We start from the raw sequence: 6,420 nt of genomic DNA on the forward strand, positions 1-6,420 counted from the left end.
GGAGGCAGTCAAGAAAGGGAATCACAGGAGTCACATAGACAGGCAGGCAGGGTCCAGGTTTGACGAACAGGGCTTGGCTGAAAAACAGGGCTTTATACTGGGAGAGGTTAGTAGAGAATGCAGTTGGCAGCCAGAAAAATCCCTGGCCAGGTAACAAAAAGCGACGGAGCCAGGTTGTTAGGCTGATAAGGTTTGTTACCAGGGAGGAATGCTCATGACATATTTAGAAGTCTCATTATAAAAAAATCCGGCCCAGCAATCTTTAGGGTCGAGAAATTCCTTTTACTTTCAGAGACAAAATCCCTGTAAATGACTGATAAGGTTTGTAGGAGCAGGAAGTCTCATTATAAATATCCGGCAGCAATCTTTACAGGAGAACAATGACTGTTGTCGGCAAAGATTCTAGAACAGCTAGAGCTCTGTTCTAGAATATTTGGTATACTCTAACCGATTTTGGGTAACGTCACTTCTGTTGACGTTCAAACAAAAGAGAGAGCTCGCCCCTCTTTTCCCCCTCCCCATGTGTTCTAATGCATTTGTTATTTAAAAATATGGGAAGTGCCCTTTTTTTTCACTTGAGCCCAGGGCTCAACGTTAACTTTTGGAAGTGGTTTAAAGTGGTAGCCAGCTTGGCAACCAGGCATGAGGTTTTGGCTATCAAAGCCAACCAAATCTGGTTGCCACTTGAAACAATTTGGTAGCCAAGGGCAACCAGGCAACCATTAATGTCGAGCCCTGCTTGAGCCCCTGCCCCTCAAAACATCTGTGCACATCCCTGCTGGTGATACCTGGCTCATGGTCAATGTCTGAGACTAGAGATACCTGCACGGACAGGACAGCTTGTGTCTAATCATCACAGACAAAAGGAAGAGGAAAGCATTGACCACAGGAGTTTAATTATCAGATTTTGTGTTGCCTGGACCATGAATCCGTGAAGGTAATCCGTGTGTGTGTGCGTGCGTGCGTGCGTGCGTGCGTGTGTGTGTGTGTGTGTGTTTATGTGTGTGTGTGTGTTTACTGACATGGAAATCACCATGAATCCATGAAGGTCATCCATTAATAAATCAGATATGATGTTGTTGGGGAACATCCATAACGCCAATAAATTGTAATGGCATGGTATGATGTGAATGATTACTTGAAATGTGAGCATTTGCTATTTTTGGCTGAAAAATGTACATGAGAAAAAATGTACAAAAAATGAATGTTATCATTTACATCATGCCAAGGGATTTCCCTGGCGTTATGGATGTGACAAAAAGTCAATTTTCTGTGGAATTGCCCTTATAGTTATCATTCTTGTTATGAACCGCCCTGTACTCTGACTCATAATTCTGCTGAACTACTCCAGGCCATTACCCTGGCTTTTCCCAAGCCATGGGTGTCATGTCATTTTTCACCCTCTTATTGAAGACACCATCATAATCGGGCAAGGTCCAGTTCCAGTGAAGCCCTCACCTGTGCAAATTAAAACCACTTTAATGATCACCACATCATATAATAAAAATTGCAAAAGTCTGTTGTTGAGTCTTGGTTCTGTTCCCGACTTCTACTGTTGTAGGCTACCCTTGAACAAGACGTCCAAGTTGTTCGAGAGACAATATAATCCCTTGTAATTGACGTATGTAAGTAGTAACTTTGGACAATAGTTTCTGCTAAATTAATAAGATTAATAAATATAGATATTGACACAGTGCTACAATAGAGCGGCCATATGAACAGTGGTCAGAAGAATATCCATCTCTAAAACGATTAAATAAACTGAGACACAAATCTAACCATGCCCCTGAGTAATCCAAAGCTATATGTGGGTGAAAGGTGGTAACGTTTCTGGACAGCAGCAGTCTGAAGAAGATGGTCAAGAGAAATGCAAATTGCCTGATCCGTTGTGAACTTTAAGATATTAGTGTTATACTCTGTTCGTATACAGTACATATGTGCTTTAGCTGTGGAGATAACTGCCAGATTCCCTTTCCTCTTTTACACTTGGATGGACGGAGCAGTTCTGTTGTTTTGCACTTAGTGCCCTAGCTGAGGCATGTGGTCCTGCAGAGCGGTTTGGGCAGGGCAGGGCAGGAGTCACATCAACAGGGTCGAGAAATTCCTTTTACTTTCAGCCAGACAAAAATCCCTGTAAACGACACGTTGACTGATAAGGTTTGTAGGAGCAGGAAGTCTCATTATAAATATCCGGCAGCAATCTTTACAGGAGAACAATGACTGTTGTCGGCAAAGATTCTAGAACAGCTAGAGCTCTGTTCTAGAATCTTTGGTATACTCTAACCGATTTTGGGTAACGTCACTTCTGTTGACGTTCAAACAAAACAGAGAGCTAGCTCGTCCCTCTTTCCCCCTCCCCCCCCCCCCCCCCATGTGTTCTAATGCATTTGTTATTTAAAAATATGGGAAGTGCCTTTTTTTCACTTGAGCCCAGGGCTCAACGTTAACTTTTGGAAGTGGTTTAAAGTGGTAGCCAGCTTGGCAACCAGGCATGAGGTTTTGGCTATCAAAGCCAACCAAATCTGGTTGCCACTTGAAACAATTTGGTAGCCAAGGGCAACCAGGCAACCATTAATGTCGAGCCCTGCTTGAGCCCCTGCCCCTCAAAACATCTGTGCACATCCCTGCTGGTGATACCTGGCTCATGGTCAATGTCTGAGACTAGAGATACCTGCACGGACAGGACAGCTTGTGTCTAATCATCACAGACAAAAGGAAGAGGAAAGCATTGACTACAGGAGTTTAATTATCAGATTTTGTGTTGCCTGACCATGAACCGTGAAGGTAATCGTGTGGTGTGCGTGCGTGCGGCGTGTGTGTGTGTGTGTTTATGTGTGTGTGTGTGTTTACTGACATGGAAATCACCATGAATCCATGAAGGTGATCCATTAATAAATCAGATATGATGTTGTTGGGGAACATCCATAACGCCAATAAATTTGTAATGGCATGGTATGATGTGAATGATTATTTGAAATGTGAGCATTTTACATTTTTGGCTGAAAAATGGGCATGAGAAAAATTCTTACAAAAATGAATGTTATCATTTACATCATGCCAAGGATTTCATGCTATGGATGTGACAAAAGTCAATTTTCTGTGGAATTGCCCTTATAGTTATCATTCTTGTTATGAACCTACTCTGTACTCTGACTCATAATTCTGCTTTGAACTACTTCCAGGCCATTACCCTGGTTTTTCCCAAGCCATGGGTGTCATGTCATTTTTCACCTCTTATTGAAGACACCATCATAATCGGGCAAGGTCCAGTTCCAGTGAAGCCCCTCACCTGTGCAAATTAAAACCACTTTAATGATCACCACATCATATATAATAAAATTGCAAAGTCTGTTGTTGAGTCTTGGTTCTGTTCCCACTTATACTGTTGTAGGCTACCATTGAACAAGACGCCCAAGTTGTTCGAGAGACAATATAATCCCTTGTAATTGACGATGTAAGTAGTGTAACTTTTGGACACAGTTTGCTAAATTAATAAGATTAATAAATATAGATATTGACAAAAGTTGCCAATAGAGCCGCCATTTGAACAGTGGTCAGAAGAATATCCATCTCTAAAACGATTAAATAAACTGAGACACAAATCTAACCATGCCCCTGAGTAATCCAAAGCTATATGTGGGTGAAAGGTGGTAACGTTTCTGGACAGCAGCAGTCTGAAGAAGATGGTCAAGAGAAATGCAAATTGCCTGATACAAGGTGAACTTTAAGATATTAGTGTTATACTCTGTTCTGTGATACAGTACATATGTGCTTTAGCTGTGGAGATAACTCGCCAGCTTTCCTCTTTACACTTGGATGGACGGAGCAGTTCTGTTGTTTTGCACTTAGTGCCCTAGCTGAGGCATGTGGTCCTGCAGAGTGGTTTGGGCAGGGCAGGGCAGGAGTCACATCAACAGGGTCGAGAAATTCCTTTTACTTTCAGCCAGACAAAAATCCCTGTAAACGACACGTTGACTGGATAAGGTTTGTAGGAGCAGGAAGTCTCATTATAAATATCCGGCAGCAATCTTTACAGGAGAACAATGATCAGCAGTCGGTAAAGATTCTAGAACAGCTAGAGCTCTGTTCTAGAATCTTTGGTATATTTCACCGATTTTGGGTAACGTCACTTCTTGTTGACGTTCAAACAAAACAGAGAGCTAGGCTGTCCCTCTTTCCCCTCCCCATGTGTTCTAATGCATTTGTTATTTTAAAAATATGGAAGTGCCCTTTTTTCACTTGGAGCCCAGGGCTCAACATTAACTTTGGAAGTGGTTTAAAGTGGTAGCCAACCAAATCCACAGGCATGAGGTTTTGGCTATTGCCAAATCTGGTTGCCACTTGAAACAATTTGGTAGCCAAGGGCAACCAGGCAACCATTAATGTCGAGCCCTGCTTGAGCCCCTGCCCCTCAAAAAACATCTGTGCACATCCCTGCTGGTGATACCTGGCTCATGGTCAATGTCTGAGACTAGAGATACCTGCACGGACAGGACAGCTTGTGTCTAATCATCACAGACAAAAGGAAGAGGAAAGCATTGACCACAGGAGTTTAATTATCAGATTTTGTGTTGCCTGGACCATGAATCCGTGAAGGTAATCCGTGTGTGTGCGTGCGTGCGTGCGTGTGTGTGTGTGTGTTTATGTGTGTGTGTGTGTTTACTGACATGGAAATCACCATGAATCCATGAAGGTGATCCATTAATAAATCAGATATGATGTTGTTGGGGTTTTTTGGCACTTTGAGCATATTATTGCTATTATTAAAGTATATTATGATTACAACATTGTTCCATAGGCTCTCTCATATTCAGAGATCCACATAGTATAACACTTGTCTTAGTCAGGGCTGAGGGCTCTAGCATTTGTCATGTGACTATTACAGTTACAGTAACAAGGAAATGCTTGCCCAAATATTGAATGTTGAAATCCTTTACCATGAAACCCTTCGTCATGTCAGGGTTAACAGGGATTGTGGGAGTGTATTACTCTGAATAGTGAATTTCATGGTTATCTCTCTCTCACACACACACACACATACACACACACACCGTTTATTTACATGTAGGCTGTGGCTGTCATTCTTTCTCACGCAGAGCAGCGTCTCAGCCAGAGGCATTTGTCTCATTAAGATTATCTGAACTGCAGAAGTAGACCAGTAGCACGTGGTGTATGGCAACAGATATTTTTAAAGGCTAAACAAGAGTAGTTACAAGTCAGTAGAATGTGAGCCAACCCAGAGGTCACCAGCAAAGATTCTAGAACAGAGCTCTGTTCTAGAATCTTTGGTCACCAGTGAGTCTGCTCTATTTTCTACAGTCTTTGGTCTGCTCCAGTTGACACTTTTAATTGGTGGAATAATACTACAGGAAAATCAGCCTCACAATTCCTTTCTCTTGGCCCTGTGGTTTACCATGATTGGATACCAGTTAATGAAATCTCAGTAATGGTTTGCTATAGGGACTTAGTTATTTGTTACCATTTAGAATTTGAGTGCAATGTGGAGTTTAGAGGTGTGTCTTTCACTGCTTCACAGATGGGTTTATGGACAGTTAATGATGACTCTTGCACGATGCACATTGTATTCATCCCATTCATCATCGAGTCCATCATAACATCTTCAATTTTCAATGATAAGGCCTCTTCACAGGGAGGGGAGTTGCATATATAGTTGGTGAGTAGTAGCTGCCTCCGTTCTCAGTCTAGGCCCCCCGCATGCCACGTTGATGACCACTGAAGCACGGCAGCTGCTTTCGACATTGACACAGACCATGCACCCTGACTCTAATCTCTGGACCGGTCTCACTCTGGCTGTCTTTCACAACCACTCCACTGGCTACTCCAACAAGAAGTATTCTTGCAATAGCTGGCTCCACGTGACTCCCCATCCCAGTGCATGGGAATAGTTGGGAGGGTTGTGCGCCTAGTTTTTGTTGATCTGTGTGCTTTGTTTGTCCTGATGCAACTTCAGTGGGTGCTCTGCTGCTCATTTCAGTTGTGCTAAATGGATTTACAGTACATAGCACTTTTCTACTTCCCTGAGCACTCAAAACACTTTACAGAGTTATGCCTCACATTTCACCTACTGTATTCACTCACATTCTTACACTGTTGGTAGGGTTGGGCACCGAAACACGGTTCTAATATGGCACCGGTGCCGACGCAAACGGTAGTAACTGCATCAAATAACAACATGGATTTCGGTGCCTCATTTCGTGCTTAAATAGCTTTTTTCTTTTTCGAGGCATCACTGCATGTCGCCATCTCTAACATCTTAACGCCTTGCTCTGATAGCAACATCCAGATACAGTTAGCTAACATGATAAACACTGGATGTATAAACCAGAGGGTGCACCACATAGGCGAAAAGTGGACAGTGTTTGACAGCTTTGTGAGCCCAAGTAGCTTACTTTAAAGCCG

Source organism: Alosa alosa, chromosome 22, assembly GCF_017589495.1.
Source record: "Alosa alosa isolate M-15738 ecotype Scorff River chromosome 22, AALO_Geno_1.1, whole genome shotgun sequence".
NCBI classification, from domain to species: Eukaryota; Metazoa; Chordata; class Actinopteri; order Clupeiformes; family Clupeidae; genus Alosa; species Alosa alosa.